Raw genomic sequence first — 13,787 nt, forward strand, 5'->3', positions numbered from 1 at the left:
GATATATATTTAAAATATATCTGTGGTTTCATTAATATTCGTTGAATACCAATTTTCGTTGATTTCGTTGTTAAGTTTATCCTTGAAATTAAATATTCATTGAACTGCAATTTCTACTAATATTTTGTATTGACAGGATCATTGGCCACGAATTTACGTATGCTTGAAACTGTGATTTTCACTTTATCCACGAAAACTGATAGCCTTGAATATTAATGAAACCACAGTACTTAATATGGATTTTTTTAAAATTCTAATTGGGATTTCACAGAGAAGGTAGGTGAAACACATAACAATTATTTCTTGGTTTAAACCCCTAAATTTGGGACATCGCTTTTTTAAATATCATTAGATATCCATTACATGAAAATAGTCAGATATTTATATGGTGCATAGTAGACACGGTGGTTTTAATAATTTTCGTGGGCTTCAATTTTGGTAAATTAAGTGAAAAATCTTAAAGTTTCGGGGTTTTAATAACTATATTCTTGGTTAATGTTCATAATAATAATCTATTGTTAACATCCCTTAATTTAAACTTTTATTTTTTTTCACTAACCTGAAAACCGACGTATCCACGAAAATACATCCCCACGAATAAGCAAAAAAAACCCCAATCCACCAGGTCAAGGGCTCTACGTTGGAGCTTATATGGGCGTTTAGTGAAAATGTATTAAATATTTTAAAAAATGTTCTTCTCTACTCCCATCAATGTGGATAAAAATCTGGTTGCATGATTATCAGGTCCATGAAGCTCTCTACCAAAATTGTGAAATTCATAGCCTCTGGGCCTGGGGTTCAGGCCCATGGGTTAGGCCAAAATGATCATATAGTGAAAACAAATTATTTCTTACAAAAATCTCCTTCTTTATTCCCATAAATTTTTGAGAAAAAATAGATGCATGGTTATGATGTCCATGAAGCCCTCTTTCAAAATTGTGAAATCCAAGGCCCCTGGGTTAGGGGTTTAGGATCTAGAGCAGGGCCATTATGTACATATAGAGAAAATGTATTAAGTTTTAAAATAATCTTCTCTACTCGGCACAAGTGGGAAAAAAAACTAAATGCCTAATTTTGAAGTCCATGAAGCCCTCTGCCAAAACTGTAAATTCATAGCCCATGGGCAAGGGGTTCAGACCCTAGGGTGGGGCCAAAATGACCATATATATACTTTCATATATGTTTGAGAATGCTGAATGCATTATTGGTTTTTTTTTCAGAAAGCCCTCTACCTAAATTGTAATATATTGTGACTCTTGGTCAGGGGTTTAGACCCTTAAGGTAGCGCCAATATAGCAACAAAGTGAAAATTATGAAAATTTTAAACATATTTTTCTGTACTTTCACTGTTGTTGGAGATAAACTAAATGCATTGTTATTATGTCCATAATGTCCTCTTTTTAAAAAGAGAATTTCACTGCCCATGGGGAAGAGGTTGAGAGGTTTTTTTTGTGGTGAGGGGGACTAATGTGGCTTTATAATGAACATATATTTTTAGGTCAGTTCAAACACTCGGGTAACTTATTGCCATTGGTCGTACGTGGACTGTAAACTGTTTACAGTTGTTCACATAAAAACTTCAAAGAAAACCTGTCACTTGGCCACATTAAATTAAGATATGTTCTATTTCAGGAAATATACTTTATTTTCATGTGCGTTTAATGCTTGTTTGCATTTTCAAAGAAACTGAATACTGATTGACTATTACAGACCTTCAGGTCTCATTTTAACCAAATTTTACAATTTTTGGTCCTGGAGCTTGGGTGTAGATAATCTGATAATTTTCTGACTCTTGCCTCCTCTGCCCTCGCCTAATTTATGAATTGGTGTTTGCAAACGTCAATTAAGAAAAGAGGGTTCTTGTCAGAGGAAAATTTGGATTAAGGTTTAGACCCAAAACTGAAATTTAAAATGCAAACATGAGACTTCCTACTAGATCTACTCAAGTGCAATGGTACTCAGGTGACCGTCAAGTCTGTTGGCCTCTTGTTCTAGATCTATCATCTATTTAATGCGCAGTGTCTGTGTATTGACTGCGCATGACAGAAAACGGATGGCAAATTTACTTTTATTGTTTATATAGCTTATCTATCGCAAAAATAAAATTGAGAGAATTCTTATATTTATTTTTAAAGAATTTTCGATGCTTTTCTTACTCGGGAATAACAAATAATTCTAAAGAAAAAAATTCAAATCTGAATACTTTTCGTTTGTTTTTAAATTCGAATCTTGTTCACAATATTGAATTTTTCAAAAATTTTACATAACATACTTAGTAGTATGTTGAGATCTTGTTAATCTGTTTGTTTAAAAAAATCTGGGTATTAATTTAAATTACTTTCGTATCTGAACTGTTTTTATTTTCCTTTCCGCCATCTTTTTTAGAAATGGCGGAGAAATTCATCAAGCAAAGTACTTATCTCGATCTGTAAACAATATCTGAAAGGTTGTATTTATATATTGATAAATAATTATTGCTATGAAATCTTTATCATTTATTGTAGTTAACGTCCAAAAAGATCAAGAAAACGAATGTAAGGGCCATCAATATTTCGCCATGTGCCGACTGTGTAAAGGAAGCTATCGTTCGTGTGTTTTCCTACCATGTTGTCACATTTTGTTTTGTTGGAACTGTGGACAACATTTCATAAGCTGCGATGAGTGTCAATCGGTGGTGAACAAGCGGATGCATGTAGCAATGGGAAGGTCCTCGCCAAATTAACTCTTTTATGAAGAAAGCTTACATAGGCATTGCCTTCTGCCTTATGCATTTATGTAAATAAATATTTGCATAATAAACTCTATATGTATCGTATCCTTGAAAATCATATGCTAAACAACTTTCAACAAAAACAGATCATCTTTCCTCATAAGTTCTAAGTTCCAGGTTGTCATTACGATATCAAATGATTCTATAGACGAATGTGTATAAACATGATAAATGTATAAAAAAAAATCAACCTACCATAATGTTATATTTGGAGATACATTGTAGTTTTGTGCATTGTATAATCATGAAATAAAGCGAACAATAAAAACAAAACAAAAACATTGCTATATTATGTTTAAAAATTAATTCATAGTGGATCCTTGAAACAATAAGTAATTTGTTCTGAACAATGTTTATTAAGGTCTTCCGTTTCCAACGGAAGACCTTACTATTATTCTGAAAAATTTTCAAATTTCTTATTATTTTTTTTTTTCTTCTAGACGCCAACTTTGATCCTTAATATCTCGCTCGTTTGTTCACCGATTGTTTTGAAATTTTCAGGACTGATAACATGCCGCGTGATGTTGTCGTTGCATATTTTAGTTGAGGAAAATCCCCATCCGGTTTTGAGTTATTCCCCTTTTAGTAAAATTTAACGACTTCTTTTGTCCAGGGGGGTTTAGCTATAACGATGACTGGCAGAGTCTCAAAGATGGGCTGGTTTGGAAGCTAATACATTGAATTTGTGCGAGATATATTTTATTCATTATTTAAATGCAAATAAAAGGGGTGGTATAGATGTTGAAACAAAGGTAAGAAAAAAATTCAAAAAAAATTCGCGTATTTTCCGTGTTAGTTTTCTACCTGATAAAAATTTGTTATAACATGTATTTTAAAAGATCTTGGTCTTACCAAGACCTTTCATTCGGTATACAGAAAAAGGGGCTGACCCCTATAATTAGGGAGTTAGATGCGTCAAAAGTTTCTTGTCAATAACTTGTAAAGGAATAAAAATTTCTAATGCATTATTGAAGCAAAGTTGTAAAGAAATTAATTTTGAATCCTTCCGTGGTATTCAATTTAATGTTTTCGTAATTTATAGCCAGTATTTGCAGAAACAATTGTTGTCAGTTCGGTCCATTTTTTGGGGGGTGCGCACGTTTGGGAGGTTATGAAAGGGCTTTTTGTAATGCACTAACTGATACATGCAGCGCGCAAAAATAATTCTACATAAAATTCCCAAATGGTTTTATTCATATGTACATATTCATTTAATAAAGATGAACGTCTTTGACCTTATTTTTGTTGTTTGTTTCATAACTGTGCCCCTTTCTATATTTAGATGCATTACGAGACTCAGGTAACCGATCGATAGAAGAGTCGCTAGCTGTATTCAGGCCGTCGCCTTGACGACAGTGCATATGCTTGTAGAGCTGGACGTACACATGTTTAACGCCCCACTGTGTTACTGTAACAGAGACATTTTGAATTGTTTCAGTACTGGGAGATGTGTTAATAAAATGGTTCGAATGCATGGTAATTAAACTCAACTTTTCTACAGTTCGTATACACGGCCGTCATATAAAGCACAATGTGTATTACTGACATGACAAATGTACGCTGGCAATTTAAACGAACGCGGGATTGCTCCCGATAGAACAAATTTCTTTTAAAGCAAAACAAAATACTGATTTCCGATGGGTATAATATTATCATCGTGGAGATGATTTTAAAAAGTGAACTTATATTCGTATACGATAATATTTGAATCCAAAGCTTGCCCCGCGTTTCACGTTTTTTACTTGCAATGCATCTACAAACGAAAATACCAAACAACCTTCGGTTTATAAATTATTTATTACATACTAGTACACAATATTAAAGAGATAATTAAATAAATTGTGCTTTATAATTGTACTCGCTATCTTCCGTGGAAATAATGGCATGGAAAAAATGTTATTCAATGTTCATCAAAAACGATGTAGCCTTAGCAATCGAAAATAATTAACAAACTGTTTATTGATAGATTGACACATTAACAAACATTCAGACCCGCAATGTATTTTTTGCAAATTCTATAAAATGTAGACTCAATAAGTGAATATTTCCGTTTGGGGTATTTTGAATCACATGTGTACGCTATGTGTACATGTGCATATAGATTAATAGCCATATAGATAAACACTTTCAGTGTTGAATTTTTAAAAGATATTTTGTACATGCAAAGCAATGCAATGCAAGGGCTATTAAATTCGAACAATGTACATACGGTAGGGATCGAACTGATACTGGTTCTGCTTGTTCTACAAACAGCGAATGAAATGCGAAGTATTAGGGTGTTATTTTTTAAACAAATAAGTATTGCTCTCTTAAAACCTTGCATTACTAAACAAAGTATTTCATCGGAAGCATTATTAGTTACCTTAGCTGCATATATGTAGCTCTCCGTCTGGAAAAATTGAGTACCATCCGAAATTTTTCATACAAGTTGCAGCTAACATTACCTTAGAATTGCCGCTGTTCATAAATTCATTAAAAGACGCGCAGATTCAAGTGGTTATATGTCGTTTGATATGGGATTTATGATGTCTATTTATATTATTTTAATTAAGGACAGACGAGACGTTCCTCAATTTTATATAATTTTCCTTGATATTTCATTCCTTATTTATTAACATTTAAACCTGTTAATTCCAAAAAATTTAGAGTACATTACCAGGCTCGTTTTGGAGCTAGAATATTTCGAACTTTCCTTAAAATAGCACACAAAATGCATTTGAATGCTTATAAGTAAAGTCATACTATATATTTTAATATGAACACTTTATATTCAAACCAAAAAAATCATATTACATAAAAATTTAATTATGAAATAACAAAGTGGAAATCTTAATTCACATTGTGGAGATAGGAAAAAATGGAAGATACATGAAGGTCGCGTCTGACCTTAATATTATACAAGCAATAGCTTTCCAAAAGCTTGCCTGACTACCCAAATTTATTCAATGGAAGCATGCATCTATCAATTAGGCTATCTTATAAGAAATGAAATTTAATTTTCGCTGCGGATCATAAATTATTAAACTGAACGTGCTGAGTTTAGAAGCAATTTCAATCTTTTTCTTCGATCGAGTGCATGTACCTGTATATCACTGGAAACTAAATCATTTCATTATTTTAAATCATTTTAGGAATGTACATGTATCGAATAATCTCAAACAGCCATATTGAAAATTGAATTTGTTATATATTAGATGCAAAATCAAAGACATTTTGTTATTTCTAACCATATAGGAAAGGATATTCAAACACGTACATTTAGCATCGTTATTTGAAAGTGTGTGTGTGGGGGGGGGGGGGGGGGGGGGGGGGGGGTTAGGTGGGCAGCTTCATCAAAAAAAAATTTTGACAAGGAATTCAAAAAATGGGGAATTTTAAAAATCCTAATCCGTAGGTGGGAGGGGGTATTTACATTTTAACTTCAATTTAATTCAATTAGAATTACTTTATTTTTTGGTTCCATTTATTACATGCTCCGACAAAACTGAAAGATCCATGATATCTCTATTTAGTATATGACCAGTTAAGAAAATAGAGTGGGTAACACCACCTACACATCATGTGCTCTGGCCTAACTTGGACTCGCCCACAAATCGGCGAGCCAAAATTATGAATGAGACGTATTATGGCGCGAAGTCTTTCTTTACCATTCACGCAACAGCTGAGATCTCAGATAGATCCATCGGCATAGATCCATTGGGAGGGTGTCCACTATTAACTACATATATTATACTTTGGATTGAATGTTTTAGAAGAAATCTATCGAATTAACATACACACTTAATTGACTAACAATTCTTTGATGTACATTTACGTTTGTACACGCGAGTGAAACCCTTTTCCAGATGAATGAAATCGCCCAATTGATCAAAAATCGGGTCACACGTACCCCACTTCGGCGAATTACTTGTACGTAGCCCCTCCAGTAAATATTCCAATTATATGAATTTATATTTGTTTTAATAAATCCAAACTGATGATTCTTTGTTAATGATGATAATCCAACACCAACTATTACTTACATTGTACTACTTACACAATGTGTATCATCTTTTTGCGATGACACCTTCCTCTTTTTCTTTTTTTTTTTTACCTTTCAAATATGGCAATCTATTTTTAAATCAGGATTACACACGTGCAATGTGAAAACCCTTTTCATTGAACACTCTTGCTTATTACATCCCATATAACGTTTTCATCAATTATGAATATAAATGTTGACACATTAAAGGCAATTATTAATTCAAGCTTGTGGGTGCCCCCCCCCCCCCCCGCACTTTTTCTCACAGCAACTAATTTTTTTAAAATTTACTTATAAAAAATTGAATTTTCAAGGATGTAAAAAATTTATATAAAAATAAGGAAATAAGGATTGAAATTGAAGTTATATACATACTACGCCAGACCCCCCCTCCCCCCCCCCCCCCCGGATTAGGATTTTGAAGATTTTGGGAAAGTTTCTTTTTTTTTTTTTTTTTTTGCTTGTCAAGATTTTTTGGATGAGTCTGCCCCCCCCCCCCCCCCCACTTTCAAAAAGGATGCTACGTGCCTGCATAAAGATAACAACATTCAAGGGCCTTCCGTCATTTTCAATCCATGATAAACATGATAAAAAGGACTCTCAAAATAAGAAAATAGACGCAAAGTAAACTGCATTCATGGCATATGTTCACATTGTATGATGTGTCTCAAAATTCCTATTTTGGACTTGTCCACTATAACTACGAAAAAATTAATGAATGAGACATTCTGATTCTGGCGCGGAGTCTTGTAAATGAAATTTCCATTGATCTGAATGGATTTTTCCGTGAGGGTCGGGGTAGGTATAAAAATAAATTTAATCGTTCAAAGTTTTGAATTGTTAACAACGATATATCAGATCGAATGTTTTAGAACGATTTATAAATCCAAAATACAGTCATTTTTAATCGGTTGACGCGTGAGCATATGTATTAAGTAGGCGGGCATCCTTACACCCTATTAATTGAAGACAGATGAAATCGCGTCCAGCAGAACTCCCTGGCATTTTAGTGTTTGTTATTATGAATTTATGATTTTGTTTGTTAATAACAATTCAACATCAATCATTAATTAACAATGTACACTCTAGTACGCTAATACACAATTTTGTTGCGATGACCCCCCCCCCCCCGGCCATTATACCTATTTTTAAATCAGGATTACACAGGTGCTTGCATGTGCAGAAGACAATCTGGAACTTAACTGATAACTATATCATCTCTTTGGAAATTTATTTCTCCGTAAGCAAATACGTGTAGTAACTGATACATGCAATTGTGAAAACAATAGAGGAATGCATGATCTGCGCATAATAACTAACTGCTTGATACAATATTTCTTTTTTCCAACATGTTTTAAGTCAATGATAATATGAAAATATATGCTTGACTTCATATCGGAAATTACTAATTTTCTTTATTCCCCTTTTCAATAAACAAAACAAACCAGCAGACCAAATTGATCCCGATAAATACAATTATCAAAAATAAACCTAAAAAACAAACTACACTTTCATCCTTCACCCACAATATTGCCTTTTCGATATTTGTCATCGTGGTAGATCCGTGTAACAATCTATTAAGTAGGTGCTTGCACGACATAGAACCGGCCCTTGCTGATCAACGTTTTCATTAATACATATAAAGGAAAAAAATATATTTAGATTTTTTCTTGGATTTATTTTGCTGTAAATAAAAAAGAGAAGAAATTAGTTCTATAATATATATGCGATGTAAATCATTTTTTCATGCAATATTTCGTATAAAACAACGAAGAGTAGCATCTTGAAACTTCATTCAAAATTTTATTAGACCTTTAAATTGTAAAATGCTAACATTGAAAATTGTGCCAGATTTCTTTTTTTTTTTAAGGTAAAACTTTATTGATTAAAAAAACTGATTCTTTGAGAGAAAATAAATTGACATAATCAGTTTAACATTCTCTAAGTGCAGTTCTGTAGCTCTTAGTCTGAAAAAGAATCGGATGGACGACCTAGGACCCAGATCGTCCATCCAAATTTCTTGAATATTGCCATTTCTTTCGTACGCGGACGCATGTTGGCCGAATACTCACTGAGACTAAATGGTTCGTATTTTAAGTTTTAACTGCGTTTAAAGGTAATATTGGAATTCCGATAATTTTGAAAATGATTAATTAAATAAAAATGGTTAAAATTACCGTTAAATTACCGGCATCGGTCTTCCCCGTGCGCGAATCTAGAAGAGTAGGGTGAGGGTTCCAGACCCCACCACAACCCCCGCAAAATTTCTTTCCATTACATGTACAATATAAAATTACAAAAATATGCCTCGGACATCCCCAGGCAAACTCAAATAACCGTCAGACACTCACACCCCCCCCCACCCCAGGAAAATTTTTCTTATCCGCGCATGCCCCCTCCCCCCCCCCCCCCTTCAAAAAACAAAATTATTCTTCAGAACCCCCTGTAATATTTCCAGGATCTCCGCATACATTCTAAAAGATTCATTGGCCCTTGCTTTCGATAAAAAGTGCGAGTAAAATGTTTGGTCTTTTTACGTTCATACCGGGCATACCCACTGTGTGATTATAATCGTCGTCCATATATATTCTGTGTATATTGAGTCAATGATGATAAGATAAGTTTCTCAAAATAAAATGCACATGCAAAAAAAAACAACATGCGGCGAATCAAACTTCAGACAACTTTTAAAGATCTGTATTTGCTTATATACGTGTACTTTGTTTCTTTTACACAGTGTTTATACATCTAATATTGCACCATGGTCAGGTATCAATTTTTGTATTACGTCACAAGTATGACGCAGCTACGACGGAAGACCTAATCGTTGCTTGCAACGAGCTCGTCTCTAGTTTTATATAACATTTATATGTAACCCTTGAATATGTGCAATGCATGAAAAATATTGAATTGAACTGGTGAATGCGTACCAAAATCTACAAACAGTGCCATTGTAATATAGTGGGATTGTGCTGATTAAAAGTGTCAGTACACGTATATGCGAAATTGTGTGTTCAAAATGATTTTAAAACCAAATGGCATTCAATATGTTTCAAGTGTTTTTTTATCTATTTTGCAGAAAATAATTTTTCCCTCTTATTCAAATATCATGCTTTGTTTAAAAATTGAAGGTAAAAATTAAACAAAAACATGACTAGTAATTATTAACTAGTAAATACTATTAGACAGCATAATATTGAAAACATTTGCATGCTAAAATAACCATATTAAGTACAAAACAAGAAGCCCATGGGCGTCATCGCTCACCTGAGCAACAATATGCATGACAAAAATGAAGTCATAATACAAAAATTCATACAATTATATACATAATGTACATGTATATTACATAACTTAATACATGTAGATCCTGTATAAATAAAAAAGAGGCCCATGGGCCACATCGCTCACCTGAACAACAGTTCCTTGTAACATTCTATTTAATAGCATACATGTATGTTTTTACTATTTTAAACTTTGAACCCCTTTCTGGGGCCCCAGTTTTGGTCCGGGGTTTATGGTTGGCTTTAACAACTACACTATTTGAGGATCCTTGCATTGTAATCTCACAAACTGTAGCATTGTAGTTCTCAAGAAGAAATTTTTTTAAACATTTTCCATATATATTTCTATGTTAAACTTTGAACCCCTCTTGGGGCCTCAGTATTGGTCTGGGGGTCTTGGGGCCCCAGTAATAGTCCGGGGGTCACGATTCTACCAATTTAGAATCTAGAATAGCCAATGATGCTTGCATAGTAATCTCACAAACTGTTGCACTGTAGTTCTTGAGAAGAAGATTTTTAAACCTGTTCCCTATATATATCTATGTTAATTTTGATCCCCTTCTTGGGCCCTAATATTAGTCTGGGGGTCACGGCTTCCACAATTTAGAAACTTTACAATTTGAGAATGCTTGCATAGTAATCTCACAAATTGAAGCATTGTAGTTCTCTTCCATAAGATTTTTAAACATGTTCCCTTCTATCTTTCTATGTGAAACATTGAACCCCTTCTCCTGGGGCTCCAGTATTAGATCGCTTCTATAATTTAAAGTTTTCACTATTTGAGGATCCAAGTAAAGTAATCTCACAAAGTATGACATTGTAGTTCTCGAAAAGATTTTTTTAAAACATGTTTCATATATATATATATCTATGTTAAACGTTGAACCCCTCTTGATGCCCCAGTATTACTCCGAGGATCATGATTTTAACACTTTAGAATCTACAAATGCCAAGGATGTATGCATAGTGATATCCCAAACTGTTGCATTGTAGTTCTTGAGAAGAAGATTTTAAAACATTTTTCTTATATATGTAAAACTTTGAACCCCGCCTGGGGCCCCAGTTTTGGTCTGGGGGTCACAATTTTTACAATTTAGAATTTTCACTATATATAAAAGCTTTTGTTTGAATATTTGCTTTTCTGGTGCAGTGGTTCTTGATATGAAGATTTTTAAACATTTATCCTATGGATTTCTATGTTAAATTTTGAACCCCGCCTGGGGCCCCAGTTTTGGTCTGAGAGTCACGATTTTTATAATTTAGAATCTTCACTATATATACAAACTTTTGTGTAAATGTTGGCATTTCTGGTGCAGTGGGTCTTGAAAAGATGATTTTTAAACATTTATCCAATGGATTTTTATGTTAAACTTTGAACCCCGCCTGGGCCCCAGTTTTGGTCAGGAGTCACAATTTCTACAATTTAGAATTTTCACTATAAATAAAAGCTTTTGTTTGAATATTTGCTTTTCTGGTGCAGTGGTTCTTGATATGAGATTTTAAAACATTTATCCTATGGAGTTCTATGTTAAACTTTGAACCCTGCCTCGGGCCCCAGTTTTTGTCCGGGAGTCATGATTTTTATAATTTAGAATCTTCACTATATATACACGCTTTTGTGTAAATGTTGGCATTTTTGGTGCAGTGGGTCCTGAGAAGATGATTTTTAAACTTTTCCTACGTATTTCCATGTTTAATTTTGAACCCCGCCTGGGGCCCCAGTTTTGGTCCGGGGATCACGATTTTTACAATTTAGAATCTTCACTATATATACAAGCTTTTGTGTAAATATTGGCATTTCTGGTGCAGTGGTTTTTGATATGAAGATTTTTAAACATTTTTCCAATGTATTTCAATGTTAAACTTTGATCCCCGCCGGAGGCCCCAGTTTTGGTCCGGGGGTCACGATTTTTACAATTTAGAATCTTCACTATATATACAAGCTTTTGAGTAAATATTGGGATTTCTGGTGCAGTGGTTCTTGAGAAGAAGATTTTTAAACATTTTTCCAATGTATTTACATGTTAAATTTTGACCCCCACCTCGGGCCCCAGTTTTGGTCCGGGGTCACGATTTTTACAATTTAGAATCTTCACTATATATACAAGCTTTTGTGTAAATATTGACATTTCTGGTGCAGTGGTTCTTGGGAAGAAGATTTTTAAAGCCATGCACCCTATTTTCACTGTTTTGTAATTATCTCCCCTTTTGAAAGGGTTGTACCCTTTATTTTAACAATTTATAATCCCCTTTTCATAAGGATGCTTTGTACCAAGTTTGGTTAAATTTGGCCCAGAGGTTTTTGAGAAGAAGTCAAAAATGTGAAAAGTTTACAGACGGACGGACGGACGGACGGACGGACGACGGACGACGGGTGATCAGAAAAGCTCACTTGAACCTTCGGTTCAGGTGAGCTAAAAACAATATTCCCCCTGGATATTCTTATGTTTATAATAAAGTCACTTTTCTAACAGGATGATATTATAATCATATCACGTTGTGCATTAGAATTCTCAAACAGATCCAAAACAATTGTTTATATATGGGATATAAACCTAAATCAACGATGTGCCCCATCTGGGGCTCAAGAAACGTCCAGGGGCCAAAGCCTAAACAATTTTAAAGAATCAGCAAAATGTAAAATTCTTGCATATAAGTGAAACCATATATTATAACATCAGTTTTTGTGAATAATTAAAATGTCATCTTTTGTAAAATTGGATCCTCAATGTGGCACCACCCTGCTCCTCAAGAATTTAATTATAACGAATTTAAATCTACATTCTCTGAGATTGCTTTCACTTATGTTACAACTTTTCTTGGCAAATGTTTTTAGAAGAAATTAAATTTTTAAAGATTTTTTATATTCATATGTAAAAAGTCCCCCTCTCGTTGTGACCCTCACCCCATCCCCAGGGATCATGATTTGAACACACTGGAATTCACCCTACCTGAGGTTGCTTCCACACAAGTTTCAGCTTTTCTTGTCATTTGATTTCTGAGAGGATGATTGTTCTCTATACATTCCATGAAAAATTCAAACCCCCCCCCCCCATTGTGGCCCCACCATTAGCCCCAGGGATCATGATTTGAACAAACTTGAATCTACGCTACCCAAGGATGCCTCCATACTACTTTAAGCTTTTTTGACTGATTGATTTTTTAGATTAAGATTTCAAAAGATTTACTCTATACTTTCCTATGTTAAAACTCGATCCCCCATTGTGGCCCCACCCTACTTTGAATCTACACTCCTATTAAATTTTAGCTTTCCTGGTTGGTTAGTTTGTGATAAGATGTTTAAAGATTTACTCTATATTTTCCTATGTAGAAATTTAGAAATTCGACCCCCAAACGTGGCCCCACCCTACCCCCAGGGGTCATAAATTTCACAACTTTGAATTTGCCCTACCTGACGATACTACCAAATAAGTTTCAGCATTCCTGGACGATTGGTTCTTAAAAAGAAGATTTTTTCTGGGGAAATAAATTGACATGTGATAATTTAGAATACATGGGTTTCTAATCGGTTTTTTTTTTCAATTCTAATTTTAACAGCAATACTGTAGTTTATGTTTACCGGTTTCTTTGTATGACAGTTTTCCGAAATGAAAAAAATTATAACAATTTTTTTAATAGAGTTAATCATTTAATAACATCGTATGCTCATTCTCGGGATTTTTCATAATCATGAAATGAAAATTCGAAGGGG

At 33.9% G+C, this 13,787-nt stretch overlaps 1 long non-coding RNA gene across 1 annotated transcript; it reads left to right on the plus strand.

The window, feature by feature from the left end:
• Nucleotides 1-227: 227 nt before the first annotated feature.
• On the plus strand, nucleotides 228-3,051 carry LOC128155569 (uncharacterized). Its single transcript, XR_008239617.1, has 2 exons — nucleotides 228-276; nucleotides 2,505-3,051. It is a non-coding gene; the product is annotated as an uncharacterized LOC128155569 (long non-coding RNA).
• Nucleotides 3,052-13,787: the final 10,736 nt, after the last annotated feature.

Source organism: Crassostrea angulata, chromosome 7 (genome assembly GCF_025612915.1).
Source record: "Crassostrea angulata isolate pt1a10 chromosome 7, ASM2561291v2, whole genome shotgun sequence".
Taxonomy (NCBI): domain Eukaryota; kingdom Metazoa; phylum Mollusca; class Bivalvia; order Ostreida; family Ostreidae; genus Magallana; species Magallana angulata.